This window comes from Haliaeetus albicilla, chromosome 8 (genome assembly GCF_947461875.1).
Source record: "Haliaeetus albicilla chromosome 8, bHalAlb1.1, whole genome shotgun sequence".
NCBI classification, from domain to species: Eukaryota; Metazoa; Chordata; class Aves; order Accipitriformes; family Accipitridae; genus Haliaeetus; species Haliaeetus albicilla.
In genome coordinates, this window is record NC_091490.1 from 4,205,108 (window position 1) to 4,225,834 (window position 20,727).

Genomic DNA, 20,727 nt, shown 5'->3' on the forward strand with positions numbered 1-20,727 from the left:
TACAAAAAAAAAAAAAAAAAAGTTCAATCTTTTGATGTAGAAAATGAAATACTAATTTTTAAATGTTCTTATTATTTGAGCGATTATAGTTTCAGGGTCCACCTTTCTGTCCTCTGTCCTGTGCAATTGAAAAAACTTTCAGGTGAAGTTTTGCTGGTTTTGACATATTTTTACACCTCTTGTGTACGTATTTTACTTCCCTCCTGCTCCTAGCTACTCTGTGGCAAGAGGGAACCTGTGGCATTTAGGGATAATGTAATTTTTCAGAAACCTTGCCCACAGCAGAGGGACCAAAGCGACTAAGTCCATTTGTTCTACTTGTCCCAGATACACAAAAAATGTAGGCTTGCATAAACCTCACTGGACATTCCTATAGACGAAAAACTGTGCTGGTGTTTGGCTAACAAACTCCCCTGAAGCATTTTCTTCTCAAGCAATCAGAAGACTTCCCTGATACCAATACCAAGTAATTTTCATCTAGAGTGTTTGAACTAACCTAATCAACTTGATATGACTATATATTTTAAATGGTACAGGAGGACAACTAGAACAGTGCAATACGACTTGAAGCAATTTTTACTCTAAACTTTACCAGACATTGTCTGGTTTAGTTTATCTTTATGGCTGGTTCCTTAGCTTCTGGCAAGGCAAGTATTTAAAAAATGAACATATGTTGCATAAAATGACAATGCATGTAAATTAATTATTTTACTCTGACATACATTTCTAGCATAGCCCTCTTTCTGCAGAGCAATCTCTATCGCTAGCAATTCTGATCATGTTCTGTGAAGTCTGTGTGGCCACATCTGTTTGTTAAAATGCAGCTGCATTTCACAAGTCATTCACTACCTGTAAATGCAGGTAAGCAACCTTTATGAAGTAAAGATGAACTTTCAAATAATTGATCTAATGAGGATGGGGAATATTGTAGTAATGAGTGCTTTGGGAGCAGCCGTTAGGGTTCATAAGCTCTTTCTGTGGATCACTGAATGTCTGATTTGTGGATTCAAGTTACTTACTTACATGCAGTGCAGGTGCTATTTACTCATCTGCTTTGTAGATGAGTTGTAGATAATTTAAGTAACGTCAAGGAAATACAAATCATTGTGGTTAATAGCTTGAAAGAGTGCTAATAATAATCATACTTTTTGCTTTCTGCTCCCCAAATAACCTTCCTGACTGGATTTTTGTTCTTAAAAACTGAAACTGAATGAGAGAAAACAGAATCAGAACTGCCTGAAATGTCAAATCTTAGGAGCACAGCTTGGAGAGCAGACAGATGGACCTAGCAAAAAGCAACCGCATATAAAAGTGCTATAATCCGTTGGAGCAGCATGTTAGTCGAGAACAATCAGATTCAAAATTGTTCCTCTGAAATTTTCTCGCTGGCAACCAAACATTGTGACTTTTGTCATCATGCTACGAGGATGAATCAGATGGGTGACAAGAGCCAGGGACTGGAGAGAAAGCAGCAGATGTGAAGACAGAAAAGTGAAGCCAGCACAAAATGCCGCTCTCACTTACAAGGGGAGGTAGTGATTATGGCATTAATCAACATTCCATAATCAATGGCAAAAACTCTGAGGAGTGCCAATATCTATTCATCTTTATTTATGCATATGCCAATCCTTCTTTATAGTGTTGTCCCTGGGAGTAGTTTCTAGGTTATAAAGATTGTTGCCATGAAAAGAGATAATTGTAGTTCATGACCTGGAGGCCAAGGTAGTGCATAATAACGCTATTGTGCTCTGGGATGTACAGAGAGCTCTATAATGAGGGTGGAATGTAACCAAATACAGCATTCCAGCGTAAAGTCAACAATGCATTTTAAACAGAAAATTCTAGCTGTGCTATTAGAAATATGCTTTTGCCAGGATGTAATTACACAGAAAACCAAATTATATTGCAAAAGTGATAGCATTCCTGACATCAACAGCCAAAGAAGTACTTTACCCCAGGAGCTTACCAGACCTGTGAACAATGGAAAGTTGTGTTGGAGGGCTGTGGGACTGAATCCTACCTTTGAGTGCATAATGCTTAACTCTTTCCTTGCCTCTTGAGCAATGTTTTCTGTCTTGCTCACCCCATAATTACATCCAATATTTGCCATATTTGAGACTGAGAAATATTTCCCTGTATAGTACTAAAATGTCCTAGTTATAAGCCTTAAAATTATCTAAGACAGAGTCTGGCTTAGCAACCTTTGAGCCTGCTGTTTCTAGAGGGCTTTGGCTCAGCACACCAGATAAAGAGGCCTCAGGGATGCTTTGCTGGTTTTGGCAAGGACCATACTAAAAACCTAAACCAATTCTGACTTCTCTTTAGTGGTTGCAATTTCATTTTCTATTTTCAGCATACTTTTAGAAGAACACCAGAGTGCCTTTTTTATACTCAGACATACAGTTAAGTTGCATCACACTAACTTGGAGGCTGACATGTTTTTTTGAAAGACTGGAGTGTTAAAAGTTTATGGGAAGTTTGACTTAAAACTATAGTCTACACCATGCACCCCAGGGGAAAAGACAAGGCTCCTTTAAAGCTTGGAAATGATGCTCCATTTGCATTGCATGGTATCTGAATATACTGGATTAAGTTGCTTTATGTGATGTTATGTGACTGAACGTAACCAAGTATAACCATATGGTCCATAAAGTAACTTGTGAAATAGACTTGCCTTACCCTGGGAATAGATGTTGCTCGTTTACGATCCCCAAAATATTCTATGTCTGAATTGCTTGCAAGTAGTACAAGGGAGCTGGGCTGTATTTTGAGGCCAGTGCAGCAGCCAGACAGAATCCTGACACCAGTTCAGCTATAAAACGTACTTGTAGGTCAAAGATACAGAACAACCTGTGTCATGCTGTCTTTAGTGTTTCCCAGTGCAGGTCTGTTCAACATATAAGAACACTAAATTACTGTTCCTGGTTATGTTAAACTGAATGCTATAAAGACTATCACATTATTCTGGTTAGTTCTCCAAGGAAAATAATAATCTCAGAATCCAGTTTTCCTACACATTTACCTCAAGGATAAAATAATCTTTTTGAAGTGATCCCAATTCATTTCTCTGTAGCCTTAGTCCCTGTCTGCTATCTTTGGCAGCTAATTCTTTCCCATTCTTTTGGTGTGTAGTTTAATCATGTAAAACTACCCTAACACTTCTCAAATATTTCGAATGCCCACTGTTTCTGGTTTGTCTCTTGTAATAATGATTTGTAAATCCTAGAAGCTTTCCTGACAAACCTTGAGAGACTCTAGTAGCATTTCCGTGTTTGTCATTTATAGTAGCACTTGGATGTTATAAAGTCAGTGGATGTTAGTAAGATGGACCATAATTACAAAGTTAAGACTCAGATCGTAGTTATTTCAATATCCTGGATTAATCTCAATTCAGAGCCTGGGACTAGGCTATGACAAAAAGATACAGAAGTTTGAAACAGGGTCTTCCCCAGGGTAAAGGAGGTTTGGAACTAGTATTTTCATTTGAACCTTTTGCTAATATCTAAATTTTGTTACTTCGAAGAATGGCTGGGCACAGCTTAATACTAACAACATACTCCCATGAGAGCAGAATTGGAGCACATTGAGCAGTTGATAGTCAGCTGACTCTCTTTTCTTTGTTCTTCATTGTCAATAACACACATGAAATTCATATTTTAAAATAAATAAAAGGACAGAGAAGAAAGAATAAATAATTTAATCAGTGGATTAATATAATAATCTTATGGTAATACTGGCAATAACCATTGTTGTTTTAAAGCATGATGAACAGTGCTTTTTGATTAAAGCTGCATGGAAAAAATGCACGCTCTGGTTCTTAACTATCTTAATGAAAATAGTTTTACTATCAGATACATCCTTTCCCAGTTGCCTTTGAATTAAGTAATACTAGCTAGAAACCAATGGCTAGGTAAGTAAATCAAAAGAAGATATTTCTGATGCATGTCCAGAGGCAATTCTATATATTACATGTTGTAGCCCTATAATTAAAAAGTGTAGTCTAAATTCAAATATTGTATCAACTACCTGTTGACTTTATTAGATCAGTACTTCTTTATTACCTATTAGATTTTTGGGAGGCATCCATAAAGATCTAAACCCCTGCTAAGAGTATAAATCTGGAGGTGATAAACTCTATTTCATCATGGAGATTTATGCCTTTAACAAAAAAAGAGAATATTTAATATTAATAATAAAGATCTTTGCAAATTTCCTAGGGAGTTAGTTGACTATATCATCTTGTGCAAGTTACTCTATTCATAAGCACTTTCGTGTGCTTTTTAAAGACTGAAAATTCATCTTTTCTGTATTGTTAAATAAGAGAGATTTGGGAAGTCATATAACATCTCTCTGCGGATGTGTGCTTGCATGTTAATGTGCATGTGTGTGTAGGAAAATTTATCTCTCCTTTGCACTCAGTGAAGTGCCACACCAATCCACATACAACTCTGTTTTCTCAATTTTTTTTCCAGTCAGAGTGCTCCCACAGATGTCAGTGGTAGAAGTATCAAGCCCTGCTCATGAATGTTGGGTGAAAGAGATAGAGATACTGGCTTCCGCACTGTTCAAGGAACTACTGTTTGAGACAATCTCACCTCCAGAAGGAGCTGAGTGCCTGAACTATTTAGACTTAAATTACAGTGATGGGAACCAAATATAATTGTCTTACTGGATAATGAATTCTTACCTATATCTGACACTAACATGCAGTGATGAAATAGGCAGGAAAAAGAGGAATTAGAGGTAAAGAAATGTAGGTATGGATATTCATTCTTAGAGGTATGCATCAAAGCACTATGTCCTTTTCACAGTATTTTCCACTGTCCCTCAGTTTCTTCCTAAAATGTGGCCAGAAAACAAAGCAAGCAAACTCACGAGCAATTAAAAAAAACTTTGATCTTGTTACTTCACATCTAAAAGTCCAATAGTAAGACACTAAATGTGGAAAACAATGGAAATAAAGGGTTTTTGACCTTTGTCCTTTGGACATCAGCTAGACCTTTTTTCCCCACTGTGACTGATAAGCATAGCTAAAAGGGAATGAAGACACGCCAAGCATGTCTAAGTTCTTTATTTGCAAGCTTACTGTTTTCTTCCTAGAAAGGGAGAAACCTCTGCATATTACATTATTAAGCTGCAACTAACAAAAACGGTGCCTCCTTCCCATCACACTTTACAGCAGACTAAGGATGTGCAAATCACGAGACTATAGATTTATTTTCCCTTATTTCATTAAATATGTATCTGTGAGGGAAACAGGCACAACCAGGATTATTCCCTTAGAACAATTTCATAAATTGCACGTGTTCTGCACAGACTTTTAGGCACAGACTAAACATTCATCACTCCTTCCTTAGATTTTTTTCCTCAGGTCTTTCATTTTATTTTTCTCTTCCCTCTGGCTTGTAAAAAGTTGAGCCATTTCCTTCATAAAATAATCATCTTCCTAAAATAAGAAAACAGAAGCTTCTGACAACTGTATATCATTATGGTATTCAAGCTACATAAAATAATTCCAACATCTGTTTCTCTGTCAATTTTCCAAACCCTAACCTACTAATAATATGCTAGATGGATAGTAAAACCAACTATCACGCTATCTGGATCCTTCTGATTAAATAAATGCAATAGGATGTGTGGCAGCTTCTGTGACAACATAAAACAAGGGGGGGGGAAATAGATGCAAAAAGAATCACAACAAAAGAGGAGCATATGCCATCAATAAGCAAACATTAGAAGTAAACTCCAGAAAAATAATTTTAAGACCAGTAGTTTATCAGAACAGATTTGAGACATTCTGTTTTTTACAGTTACATCACTTACAAGATGGTTTTTGGCTGGTTTTGAAACCATAGCTGACCAATGAAATATCAGCTTTGTATAATTTTTTTTTTTTTCTGAGTGTGTCTAATGCTTGGAAAGATGTTCTCTTGATTGACCTTGATGTTTCACCCTGGATACTTGCATCCTGGGACTGCTTTTTATCAGTGGGCAACCATTTTAGTGTTAGGAATTCTGCAGTGAAGGCTGTTGTCATCTAGTCATGCAAGAACATTAAGAATGTTTTACTGCATATGACTGTGACCTTGGTTAATGTTTAGCAAGCAATAGCTGGATTTGATAAAATAATATTGCCTAACTATGTTGGGCCATAGACGAGGCAAGAGGGAAAAAGAGGCTGTCATGTCATCCATTTCTATGCCAGACTTGAAAAGATCTTTCTTCTGCTCAGTACTTGTAATGTGGCTAATGACTGTAAGTACCTAAGAATGGCAAACTGAATCAAACTGGAGACCCTGCTACTTTGATATCCTATCTCCAATAGTAGTGTGCAGCAGAAAGAAGCATATAAGAACGGAACAAGTAGACAAGTAGATAGTGATACCTTCTCCCAGGTTCTGGCAAGCTGCATTGTATGAATTTCCAAAGCTAGAGATGGTATTCACATCTTTGTATTGAACAGCCCTTGCTGGACTTTGCTTCTCTCAGTTCGAATAATCAGGTTTTGAGTTGCCTTTTCCTTGTGGTCTCCACAGCTGTCTGGATGCTGCAACTTGGAAGGATTCATGTTATTATCTCTTCATCTTTTTTGTGCTATTTAATGCGAAAAGTGAAAGTCATCTGCAGCTGCCTCATTCCTCTTCATTGACTCTGTATCTACCTTCCAACTAATTTTAAATTGCACATTCCCCTATAACCCTAATACCTCCCTTTGTCTGTAACTGGCTTTATGAATGAAGGTGTAGTGATTAAATTACAGTGATGACGTGCCTGCATTGACTTCTTTGCTATGCATTGTGATATATGACAGGGTTTGTTATCTAAAGCCTCTCAAGATATTAGTTGTCTGAAATAATCTTGCAAAAAAAGTTCAATTTTTAATGATAGAATTCGAAGTATCAAAATGTAGCTAAGAATGGAAAAAAATGGAATGAAGTAGCAAACTTCGATGATAGAACACCTTCTAATTACAATAACGCACTCCAGGGCTCAAATTATCAAATGATAATTTACACCTAGGTGATTTGACAGCACTCGGCCTTTGGCCTTCTGCCTAACAACACAATAGGCGTAAATCATTACCAAGTGATTCACACCCTGTCATGTCTTATTGCTTAATTAATTTGTCTAAAAGGCTTTGCATGAGAACTTACAGCAAATGCCTTTGTTGTACATCTTTTAGTATGGGGGTCAGTACCTGCCCTCTCTGTCATTCTCAGCTCTCATTTCAGCCTCCTGTGTTTTAAAAGTGTCCAGCAAATTTTTGCTTTTACCATGCAGTCATTTAAATTTATGCTTGCATTTTACACTCTCTTCTTTTAGGTAAGTTCATCTGTTGTTCTATGGCTGCTGTATCTGTGGACCCATGGATGGAGGTTAAACTCACGCTGAGCTTAAGACTGCAGAGAGCCTAGAACAACTGATCTTATGGGTCACTGGAAAATTGCACTCAAGCAGTTAAGATGTTATTTTTGTTAACTAGTAACCATATGTTTACTCAAGCAGGAATATCAACCTCATATATAATCTGCGAACAAGTAAAGCTATATTGTTGAGGTAGACATTAAATATTTTGAATATAAATAATGTATAGTGTACTCTTGCAATGATCCGATCCTATAAGCCCCACCAGTGTTCTGAAGAATAATAAATCTCATGATACAAAAAAGGAGTTAAACAAATTCATGGAGAATATAACTACTGATAGCCATTAGACAGGATGATCCAGCTGCAGCCTTGAGTCCTTAAACTACTGATTGCTGAAAACCAGAATGATTATACAAGGGGAAGGTCACTCTAGTGCTGCTTTTATACTCTACCCTTAGAATTCACTTCTGACTCCTTTAGTAGGGAGGATGCTAGGTTAGGTGGATTAAACATGCAGAAAGACTTATGTTCTTATGAACATTGATAACCACAATTTCCCAAGGCCTGTTTTCTGCTAGCAAAGACAAAGAAATTACAAGAAATATTCCATAAGCCTTTGGAATGCCAATGTTTTTTCTAGGTGTTTACTCAGGACACGGGAATGAGGGAATGAGGGAACAAATAATATGTGACCAGTCCTTGCATCCAGAGTAGTCACTGTTGGAAGATGCCCAGGATGGGCATGGTACAAAACTGAAGGTAGGAGCCATAAACATGTGACAAGACAAGAGAAAATCTGGCGATCTGAATTACATCTTTGAGTAAGCAATGGTCTCCTAAGGAAAAACACTTCTGTGGTAATTTTTCTTCTAAATTCCCCTTGTTCTAAATGTTGGTTTTAAATAAAATCATTGCTGTTGTAAATGGGAAAAAAAAAAATTTAATCACTTCTAGTGAGTGGAATGACTCTGACTCAAGAGCTGAAGTCCTTTAGCTATTCTTGCAACAATAGGCACAGTGGGAGGGCCAGCAAGCCACCAGTCTGCCTCCAGCACATCTTATAGGACAAATAATGATGAGCTGACTTCATGCCTGTTCAAATACTTGGTCTTTCTTGCTTTGACTGTCACCTAGAACTAAGCAAATATTTAATGATAACTTGCTTGTTTTGATTTTACTTTACTGATTGTACTTTTTCCATGATGAGATCATGATTTCTCTCAGACTTCATCTCTTGGCTGAATAGTAACTGGGCTGGAAAATGTCCTTGAACTATCTCAAGCCGTGGAACAGTTGTTATTGGCTGCATGTAGGTTTTTAATGTCTGTGCAGGTGAATGCAGAATCAAGTTTCTGTCCCAGTAGCATTTGTTTTCTTGGATACATCTGGAATTCTTGTTAGAAATTATATTTTGTGAAACCACCAATCTAAGGAAACTCCACTGCCAGGTTATTGCAGACAAAAGAATGGACGCAACTTGAGGAAAACAGAAATCAGCTAACTAGCTGAATAGTCATATAAATCTATGAAATTTTTACTTCTATCTTCAGATGGGATACCCTCCCAGCCACAGTGCAGTGGTGAAACACCTGTCCCTAAGGAACTAAATCAAGACAATTTGTCTATACCATAGAGATCACTTAAGAGCTTTGAGATAGTTACAACTTGCAGGGTTTGATCCAGTGACTGAGGACTAAAAGCCTTTTAATCTCAAAGCTACCCCATAGCTCTTCCTTGATTATTAATGCTATTAATATAAGTAACAAAGCAGTGCTAGGAATGCAAAAAATAGACACAAGACTACATTTAGCTTCCAAGAATCTTATTTCTCCTTACTGAATTTTTATCTTGGAAAATGCAAGTTCTCTACCTGCAACCTATCTTATCTCAAAGTAAACACCTGCAAACTACAGAAATTTACTTCACTTCTTTGACAACTAAAGAAGGAACATCTGGGAAAGGCAACTCAGAATCTGGGCAGTTGGTAATTTGATTGCAAGAGAATATAAATTCTTTCCTTAAATACCGTTTCCAAATTAAGACTATTTTCTGAGAATGCCCCTTATCAAAGGTACTTTCTTTCTAATACTTAAAAATGTAACTATTTCTTAACTCAAATTTCAGATGAACACGTTCCAACAAAAACATCTTAATTTTTTTCTTGTCTGTGTTCATTTGGCCTGTCAATAACAAACAGTTTTCACCTTTCCACTTACCTGAGATTGAGTTTCCTGAAAAAGACCGTGGTTTTATGGTCTTTATTTGTGTAACAGTAAAATCAAGATGGTGATGTCAGAATTTGGCTCTCCCTGTTTAAAAGTGTGTTGACTCTAAATATGTAAGGGTGACTGGGAGATATCTTCCATTGCCTTTCAGCAGATCAATGCTTACTGTTGTCTCTGTAGCCATTTGCTCCAGAGCCTCATGGAGGGTTTTTTGTGTGTTTTGTTTTGCATAGTGGAAAGGATGCGGCAAAGTACTAGATAAGCCAATTGTGCAGTAGGATGCTTTAAAGAGGTGGGGGATAATATCAGCCCTGAGTGTCACTAAACCTGTTTTCATTCAGTGCTGATGAAGAAACTTATAGAATTGATATAATTTTTCCAGCAGCTAAGGAGTATATACCATGCAGGCTGTGCACAGTGCAGACATGCTCAGCAGTGCTAGAGGACAGTTCGTTTGTCTAGACCTAATCACAGTGATGCACGGATGAAAACCATTAAAGTAATTTCAGGTTGTGAAGTGCATGTTTCTGGTGTTTAGTTGCCCACTGAAAAAAATAAAGAGCCAATAACTGTATTTTCTACTTATTTACTTGCATATAATATCTGAAGTAGGATGTTAATTTTATTTCCCTGCTGTTATATCACCTGCTTTGCATCATGGGTATGAACTGAGGGTCTGAATACACTACCACCGTGATCCCGCTTCACACAACCTCCTTCAGCAGAAACTGGGCTAAAGGAATTCACAGCCCTGCTGTCTTGCTATTTCTGCTGTCTTGCTATTTCTACTGTCTGGTGGTGCGGCCGCTCCTGGGAGACCCCCCCCTTACCCACATCAGTCTAAAGGAGCTGGGTTCATCTGAAGAAGGCCAACCATTCAGCTCATTTTGTCTCCAGTAGATAAGGAAGGTCATTCCAAAAAGGAATTCCAAAGCAGATCTTTGGAAAGGGAAGATCTAGTGAAGGAGTGATAACAAGTAATGGGGAGCAGCGCAGGGCGGCAGACTGGCTTAGGCAGTATAGCTGTATCATGAAGAGGAGACAAGAACAAGCTCAGAACTTGAGCAGTCATGAAACCAAAGTTTTCCTAGGTTAGGCATAGCTTTTCCAAGAAAGGAATGGCTGTAAAATACATCATTAATATTCTGAAGGAACAGCAGGAAAAATCCCCTCTTGATTCTGAAGATTTCTTGTTTACTGCTTTGTCAAATATATAGCTTGTTTGGGGACCTTGTATATAAGGCAGCTAATTTAACCAATGGTTTTAGCAATTGTCATCTAATAGTTTTATATGATGTGTATGTCGTTCCCACAGTGCAGGAGAACATGACTTGGAGATGGCAGATGACTACACATTCTAAGAAGCCAGGTGAGCAGGTCACATATTTTACCACTGTTAAATATCTTTGCATTTAGCAGTGACCTTCCTGAACACTAGCCAGCCCAAATGATCTGCTGTGCTCAAGTGAGGCATCCCAGGTTACCAAGATCAGCTGTTTAGCCTGAAAGAGGGCCAGGCCATACAAATACATAATATTGCGTAGAACATGCAGACAAGCCCAACAGTGATGATTTCAAAGGTGGTTGTATAGAGATCTAGCTGTTCCTTTCATTCCTTTTATTTAAAAAAAAAGGAAATTAATTCAGTGTCATTTCATCCCCTACAACTGTTGGAAAATTACCCATGAGTCTGGCTATCAAGTTAAAAAGAAATTTTATGGGGACCACCCAGAATCTGTCCTTGGTCATCCAGGGCAACAGAGCCTTAATGAAAAATTTTCTTTTTACTGTGTTTTTGTCTTAAACCTTAAAAGGCAAGGAGAGCCCTTTAAGCACTTACGCAGCTGCTCAGACAGTAGCTTGCTCTGTTGGTCAGCTTGGCCCACACTCTCTGGCTTCCCTTATCTTAATGGCAAGCTCTTCAGTGGTAAATGTTGAGTCCTCAAACCATAAGGCACTTTTGATCTTTTTATTAAAAAAATAGCAGGTCTGGGTGGTTGGATTTTGAAGATGCATGTATCTCCTGTTACTGGTTTGCTTATTCTTGGCCTTAAAAAATGCATTGAAATTTATTGTTAACTGCAGGAACTTGTTTATTTCTTTGACTTTTGAAACCTTGGTTCTTGCATGGATCAGCCTCATTTCTGCTCACTTCACAGAATGTTCTGAACATAAAGCAATAAATGCAACTTTCCCTGGTAAAAGAAGCATCTCTGTGATTTGCCAACACTGTCTTTAAAACAACAACCAAGTGACAGTTTTCTTTATTCTGCTTCTGAATTCAGATGATCCCTGTTTTGCAAGTGTACTGACTCAACCAAAAAAAGGGAATTAAAATTTATTGAAAAGTGGAAGATGATGATCTATTTAGGGAGACTCTCCTTTTGATTTTTATTTGAGTACAAGGGTAAGTTTCTACTCATTAGATCAAATTTTACTGTTGTTACACCTGGGAACCTAATCGAAGACAGTGTGACTATAGAATGGCAAATGAATTTCACGAGAGTGAGATGGCATAGTCAGAAAGATTACCTTGTAAATCCTCTGTGGAGACTATTGCAGGACAGTGAAAAAATACTTTTAACAATGTCAAAATAGAATGCAATGTTTGAGCGATATCAGGGCCTCCATCATTTTTTTCAGTTTGAATAGAAATTCTGATTAGAAGTGCCCTTTAAGATTCATCAAACCTTTGGGGCTCATTTCCTGCATTAGGACCCAGGATACTCCACCGTTTACAAGGAAGCCTTGCAAAAGAGAAGATTCATGCAGCATGACCCAAATGTGACATGAGAGCTCAGCTTGACCTCTGAATTGTATCCCAGTCTCTGTCACCAGGACTGCCCTAGCTCTGGCCACTTTTGATTAGATTTATCTGAAGGTTTATGATAAATATTTTTCCTACTCTTTCATTCTATTCTTTCTCATTGTAGAAATAGGAGCTGAAAAGAGTTCATTCGACGCAAATGTTTTACAAGCACCTCTAAATTGTGATCTTACCAAATTTGCATGCCTGCCATCTGCACATAAAAACCTTGTCTTTGCTCCAGTGAAGCTGACTTGCTGAACTTACAGTCTCTAGATTTGTACATCTCTGCACTATTACATGGTTATCTGTGTAAACACGGACAATAGGAATAGCAGCAGCTGCGCATGTCCATCTGAGGTCAGAATGCACTCTTAATCTTTAATAATAATAGTGGCAACATGTAACATTTAAATAACCCTTTTCATCTTCAAAGTCCTCTGCAGGCACACGGATTCACCCAACATCTCTCTGTTGTGAATATTATTAGCATCATTCTACAGAAACAGCTAGGGGACAAAGAAAAACAATGCAGTTTGCCCAGGGCCAATTGTGGGATCACTAGCAGAGAGATTACTATGAATTGGCATTACCTGAAAACTATGTTTAGAGACCATCAGAAAGAATAACACAGGAACATGTGTTCAAAGAACCACAAAGAGAGCTGATGCTGTTTGTGTGATGCTGTTCTTTCCTAAGAATTTACAGGAATATATCCCAACCATTAACCTCTCTAACAAGAGAAAAGAGAGAATTTTTAACCAGTGAAAGTCATCCAGAATTCTCCTGTTAGTAGTTCAGAGAGTCACTCAGTGTATTGTGATGTAGATTAGATCTATTTGTTGCAGGAAAGTGCAGCATACTGCAGTGGAAGTGAAATATCACCTGCGTTTTGCTCCACTGCACATTGATTTAAACCACACTGAATTAAACTGCAACAATCTAGAGGCTTCAGATCAAGCCACCCTCCTATAAATATATGATCAATCTTTTTATTTTAAGGGATCCCATTTTCATAGGAGCAAATTCTTGTGCAAAGACTGAAACGCAAAAGAGTATCAAAACAATATTACAGTAGCTGAAATACTAATGCACTGCATCCTAGATTGTACCTCTCTCTCAGAAACATGACATATTTTTGATCTAAGCTTTGGGGAATAATGTGGACAAAAAGCCTTTTCAAAAGCAGAGAATAAAAATGGTCTTATTTGAAATTTGAGTATAACAGCTGAAAAAAGCACCACCCTCATCTTTATTAGCCTGCTATTCAATCCATATGAAGTGAAGACATCGTAACGCTGCTATTATCACCCCACTGGATGTGGAGTGGTAATAAATGGAAAGAAATGCATTACATACTATCCAAGAGACCTGATTCTGAAATGCACTGAGGTTCTTATTCCAAGCCAGGAGTCCTTTTAGCTCTCCTTGACCTCAGTGAGAAATTTGGGCTCTCCAGAGCTAGTGCACAGTACCCTTTATTTTTACAGCCCTAGGATAGGTGTACTGAAAAATATATTTAAAAGAAACACTTGCAAATGTATTTACTCACAGGTTTGGTTTTGGGTTTTTTTTCTTACATCTCATCTTAACATAGTACATCTGGCAACATAAAGGTATGGCAGCTGAACGCTATGTGAAAAAGAAAAATGATGTCTATTTTGTCTAGGATTTGTAAATTGTATAAGGTTAAGGATCTTCTGCAGGAAAGAAGCACATTATCCTTCCAGAAGTGGATTTTCACTTACATTCTCCTGTAAAAATTCTTTAACACACTCTTCTATGTTCCTTATGTGAATAAATACAGAGTAGACACATGTTACTCCAGCACTACAATATTAACTGGAAAAATGTTTGGGGTTTTTTTCCTAAGGAACTACAGCTAATGCTAGAAATCTTATCATCCAGGGTGCTGTTGATTTTTCTCTTCTTCTTTATTTATAGGAGACAGCTACAGGCATACCACTCAGTCTCTAATATTCCTACAGAAATGGCAGCCATCTGGGTGCTGGGGTGGGTGCACCGAGCCCTAGGGTGCCTTTAGCCAGTTCACTTGAAATCTCGAGTCTGTCCTGTCCTATCACCCAGCAGCAATGGAACATTTGTTCCCCGAAGGGCCGGCACGCTGCCAGCAGCAGGTGTTAGGCTGTCCTCTGGGATGAAGGCAGCAGGCATGAGCACTGATGTGTGCCTATGACAAGATGTTGCAAATCTGCTCTCATAGCGACGGTGACAGCATCTGGGACAGTGTTGTGAGTCACCATTCTGTAACCATTAAAAACCAGTTGCCATTCCTTTCATAATAATAAATTAAAATATCATTCCAAAGCATGCTGGTCTTAGGAAGAAAATTAAAGAATGCATGTATGAACACATGCATGTGCACTCGCACACACACAGCTTTACAGCATGTATTATTGAACTGTGTTCAAGTGATTGAATCTTAAATTATCAGGTATAGTTGATTGATAGGATAGGTTTGTGGCTACTATTCAGACTGCATTTTTAGATTTTCTTAAAGGAAATAAAATCAAGCAGAAAACGTTCAAGAGTCAGTAAGAAAGTTACAAACACTATTAGGAACATATATCCTTTTGAATTAATGACTTTATAATTAATAGATAATTCTAACACAGTTGCCACTATTAAGTCCAGACCCCTAACCCATTTAAGTTTTAAATTTTATTTACATAGGCCAAAGTTGTGCTGCTTCTGCCTATATTCAAAGCTAAGCAGGGTACGTGGCATTTTACAACAGGATTTATATAAATATCTGCATGGAAACAATAATAGATTAGCAGTAGCTGTCTGTTTCCAAAATGTCTGTTTTGAAAATGCTTGCATAGGTCTGTAGGCAGGTGCACAGATATTGTTTCCGTGACCTCTTCCCACGGAGATCATATTCTTCTACTTCAGTTTATACTGGATTTGAATATGGGTAAAGCACATTTTAAAAATTCTCAAACAAGCCATACAGCAAATATCCAAATAATGCTGTCCCTTGATTTCTCTGGAGTCTTGTTTCAGCCTGGCATGCTTATCTTCCTAGGGATCTAAATCCGAGACCTTCCATCTTACTGACCTTTGTTGAATATAACACATGGGATTGACGAACTCAATGACTGGGCCTCCCTTTGACTAGTCATCTTTTGTCAGCAAGGCTACTGCTTTAATTTGGGCTGATCCTGTCCCGGTTCAGATCAATGGCAGAACTGTTAATGATGTCAACAGAGCCAGCATTTCACCCTTGCCCTCAACACTTACAATGGTTAGCATTATCATGACGGAGTTTTATAAGCAGTGGTCATCAACATGAAGGACTTCAGAAAGACACAACTCATATAAGGGTCGATGCCTCAAGTCACATTAAGTCCAAGACAGTTTAGCCCAAGTAGCTTTTAACATCATGAGTGTTTCCCTTCCATTCATGCTCAGTCTCTACTTTGCTTAACAATCTGGGTGGTTGTTCCCTGCTTTTAGTGTACCAAATAAGTCATTTGCTCACTTGCTTCCCTTTGCACTTTCCTGTAAGCCCCATTTTTGCAGGTTTGCCTAGTAATATCCCATGCACTGCTGAAGACCACACAGCTTTGCCCTGCCACATTTCATCACACTTTAGTGAAAAATCAGTTATTTCTTCAAAGACAGACAAGAAGTTGGTTTCAAATGGTTCATCTTGTGGAAATCCATTTTACTTTTTGCCTTGTCTCTCTTTTACTTCCCTGTTTTTAAATCTAAATTTGTTCTATTTTTTTTTCCTCACAAATGAAATGTGCAAAATAGAACCAGTTTGGGTTTTTTTTAACAGTTTTGAAGAAACCAAAATTATTTGTTAGTAGACCAGATTCAGTCAATAATTTGGTAAAAAATGCAGAAAGTATTGTAAATGGCAAAACATTTTTTTCTGGTCCTTTTCAAAATAAAAATGTCTGATTTCAGAATGCTGATACTTTTTGGTTAAGAATACTTGAGAATTTTCCCTCAGAAACAAGTATTTTTCATTTAAAATTTGACCCAAAACTGTAAGAAGACAAGAGTCTCTAGAAATCTTAAGTGATATAGAAAGGAAACAATTCATTTAAATTTGAGTGATAAATTCAGGGATAACTCAGAGCACATTAATTTTGTGATGGAATTGAAAAATCCATTGATCACTCGGCTTTTTTTTGCAACATATGGCAAACACAGAAAACCAGAGACCCGACTACAGTGGCAAGATCAAACAACACCCCCCACCCAAGGTATTCTCACCATACACTAAGCTAATCTGTTACCTATAATACTACTACTGACTTTAAATCTAAGTCAGACGTGTCAACTTTACTCTATAGTTATTACAGTGTTTTCAGCATAAACACCTAGTAAGACAGAAAATAAACTTCCTTATGAAAGGGAAGAGAGACAGAAAAACAGACAAAAATATTAAGTGCAGCTTTGAACCTCTAATGTTTTTTTAGGATTAGCTGCTGGGTATGTGTTTAGCTACATAATGACATAAAATCCAAAAGATGCCAATTACCAGTCACCCCCTTGACCTCTGCTAAAGCTTGGTGACGGGCACCTCTGAGGTCCCAGTTCTTTGATATTTTTAGCTGAACACTAAAGTTTTCCTTCGGTCTCCCACATTGTTCACTCACCTGCTGTGTGTTTAAGATCAGATTTTCGAAGCCAGGCATGTGAATTTGTGCATGTACAGCTGCACACATCAATATTTGAAAATCCAGTCCATGGTTCAAATGAAAAAAACCCCACAATCCTATTCCAAAGTGAATTCTACAAATACCCCTGAGAAAGCTGAATGATTTATTGAAATGTTTGACAAAGAAACCACATACTGTGTCGTTTTGATGCATTAGATGTGGGTCTGCTTTTTTTGAAGAAAAAAGCCTTTGCTGTAAATCAGCAGCATGAAGAATTAAAACATGAAAACAAAAGCATATTATTTAAAGAACAGCCTGTTCCCTAAACTGTTACTGTGCTTGGTGCCAAACCACATTTTGTGATATATCATGTACAACCTCCTCTTGCATGTTTTACTGTTATGCTTTATACGACTTGGAGTGAGAAAACCCTGATAGTTCTGTCTTAGACTTACCACTGCCATCAAAGACGGGTCCACTTGTAGATCTGGATCACAACATGACAACTTCCTCCAAGGATGATGACTCTAAAAGAGGTGGAAAAGTGTTTGTTTACTTGGCAATATTTGTGAAGAGAAATCCGAGTTAACTAGAAATGTGAATTTACAGTGGATCTGTTACCCTTCATAAAACACTTGGTGGACGCAGAATGACAATGACCTTGCTTGCAAAGTGCAACACATACAAAGTAGGGCCACTTCATTCTCATACAGGCCTAGAAATAAATGACAGTGACCTAAGCTTGAATGTGAATTTACAGCATATCAACTATAATTACTGCTGGTATGCAAGCAAGCCTGTAGATGTAAATGTGAAATAGTTTATTTCACACAGGGCTATGTTATATTTCGTTTACAATGGAGTAACAACAAGCACACAGGCAACTACTGCAGAGCAGCACATGTCCACCAACTTCACGATCAGATTTATGCTGGAATGTTTTGTTTATATGCCTCTATCCTCCATCACTAACTACATTTACACTAATCCATTTTCAAAATTCATCCTGATTAATTTTCCAAGACACACCTGAGAGGACAAGCCTAACTTTCAGTACTGTGGTAGAGGGAAGGGTTCAGCAGCCTTTTATAGATCTTGTTTCTAGTCTGCCACTGAACAAACCCTAACTCAGAGACACTCACAGGTTAGAAAAAAACTGGTCTGACAAGTTAGCAAGGAAAAAGAGGACTGGAGCTGTTTGTACTGAGGGTGATGCAGACAATCAGAAGAAGGCATTTCAAGGGTAGATCTTTCTGTGCCTTTTAATAAGAAGGATTAAATGAAAGTGAAATAGAAAGTTAGGAAAGCTCATTCATTCATCCCTATTGCCTAACAACTTTCCCTTTTGAGAGAGGCCTCATGTTCTGCCTGAGCTCAAAGTACAGAAAAATACATGAGCCTGTCTCATGTAAAGTAACTGGGGCAAAGAAGCTGAAGGAGTCATAGCCTAGAGCTGCAGACTGGTGGGTGAAAGAATGAAACTGAGATTCAAGGTGCAGGGAGACCGAATAAAGATATGCGAACTGGAGTCAAGGACCAAAAAAGACAGTTCTGGTAGAGAGAGGAGGCAGACTGAAGGAAGATCTGGGACCAAGCACAGCAAGGAATACCACTAGGTGGAAGGAAAGAAGGAAAAGGCTGGCTATGGAAGACAGTAAGTGGAGCAAACTGCAATTGGAAGCCAATGGGAAACGCATGTGTAAAAACTGCCACTGCTGTTAACGGCTCCATTAGCTCAGATAGAGACATCCATGCTATGATACAAAAGGTCCCAGACCCAGGAGTGACCCGCAGGGGTGTCAGTGTGATGCAAGATCTGTTCTCCATTTTATTTATGAGCCTTTTAGAAAGATGACAGGCAGGAACTATACTAAAATTATACATATTTCAATGCCAAGGACTCATGGGAAAAGAGATTACAGAATCAATGTTACTCCTTCAGTTGAAATTGAACTCTCTCTGTTTTTATGCATTATATCTTTAATAACATAATCGTGTGCTACTTTTTTCTACAAGTCTCTTGCCTTATTCCTTGCATACTTCTGACCTACTTTGGGATGAATCAGGGTTGTATAGTGAAGTAGACTCTTCTAGGTCTCCACAGACTGAGGAACTGGAGGTAATAAATGAGGTAGAGATTCCTGGAGGTGATAGGAAAGTTAAATCCACTTAAGACTGAGATCTGGATTCTCTAAGTGCCACTATTAAAGTCATCATGTGGTGATAGGCAAATTACACAGTCAATGATATATGGTCACATATATGTACCTCATTTTCAGGGGCCCAAATTGATACTTAAGGGTTACATACATTGAAGTGCTGAACTAGCTGAAGCTGAGGACAAGAGGACCATGCTCGGAACATGTAAAGTTTAACTTGGGTATTTCCATAAAACATTTATAATAAACTCAAGTATCAGTAAAAAAGCAGTATCAACTATGCGTACAGTGAAAAGATGGATTTTCTTTTTTAGATACACTGAAAATAGAAAGTAGCCAGAATCTACAATTCTCTTTTGTACATATTATTACTGTGAAATCAGTGGATTCCAAGGAGCAAAATGACTTGACTTCAATAACTGACTAATGTCACTCAGGTGATCCAGTTGCTCCAGATTTTTACCTTGCTGCATTTTAAGAAAATAATGGTCATAAGAACCCATTTTCTGTAGTTAACCCCAAATTAGTGTATTAATATGAAGATGTAATGGTAGGTATTCTACAATAATTATAATCTTACATTAGGATGCTTTTCTTTTTTTCTTTTTGTACCTCATTTCCCTTCACCTTCTGGAGGTATAACAAAAATAAATTAAATCAAATCTTGTTTGTCACATATATAAAAGTTACTGTAAAAAGTGCTGTAAAAAAGCTGAAGAGGAAATTAATAACTCTGGGCAGTAAACAAGGCCTGGGACCACACATTGAACTCTGAGGAAAAACAGAAGTATGTCTGTACCATCTATCTTGTATGTGAATAAAAGCCACACAGTCAAGTAAACGTAGCATAATGCATACACAGAAGTTGTGCAACCTTAATTTCAGCTTTCTAATGTTTCAGTCTTTGAAGTCCCCTGTCTTTTTAACATTCCTTAAATGTTATTTCACTGTAATTACTGTGTTTGCAATGAGAGATTTGTTCTCCCAAATGGAGATATTCACTATCAGTCCAGGGTGGGAAGAGAAAGGCTCTGGGAAGGAGAGAAAAGCTGCAGGATTGTAGCTTACCTGTTCAAATCTCTTGCACATGTGGCAGATAATTCTGACCAAACTGGAAGATTTTTCCTCAGAAATGTTCATTCCAGAAGAAAGAGGTCTTCGCCTGGAGGAAATCACGGAAAAGAGCTGCTGTTACAGTTTATTCTTGAGTAGCTGCATGTGCTGTCCAGTCCATAACCTTGGGCAGGGCCATAGTGAAGTCACACCCAGCTGAAGAGGGAGGCAAGTGTGCATTGCACAAGAGTGACCACTGGTGGATGAGGAAAACCTTATGGTTTATGAGACAGCTTCCCTGAAGTGTGTTTATATTATGGCTGGGCGAAGGTGCAGGGTTTATGATTGTTTTTGCCCAAAAAAGGGAAAACCAGAGAAAGAAACTGAGACGGAAAGGAAACAAGTAAACAAATGTGGTTTTACAGAAACTGAGGGACAATTTATCCTCAGCACAGCAAGCACAAACTTGGAAAACA

At 37.9% G+C, this 20,727-nt stretch overlaps 1 long non-coding RNA gene across 1 annotated transcript; it reads right to left on the bottom strand.

Moving 5' to 3' along the window:
- Window positions 1-17,496: 17,496 nt before the first annotated feature.
- On the bottom strand, window positions 17,497-20,451 carry LOC138686278 (uncharacterized). The gene is made up of 3 exons (XR_011325613.1): window positions 20,267-20,451; window positions 19,087-19,180; window positions 17,497-17,566 (listed from the first exon to the last, which is right to left on the bottom strand). It is a non-coding gene; the product is annotated as an uncharacterized lncRNA (long non-coding RNA).
- Window positions 20,452-20,727: the final 276 nt, after the last annotated feature.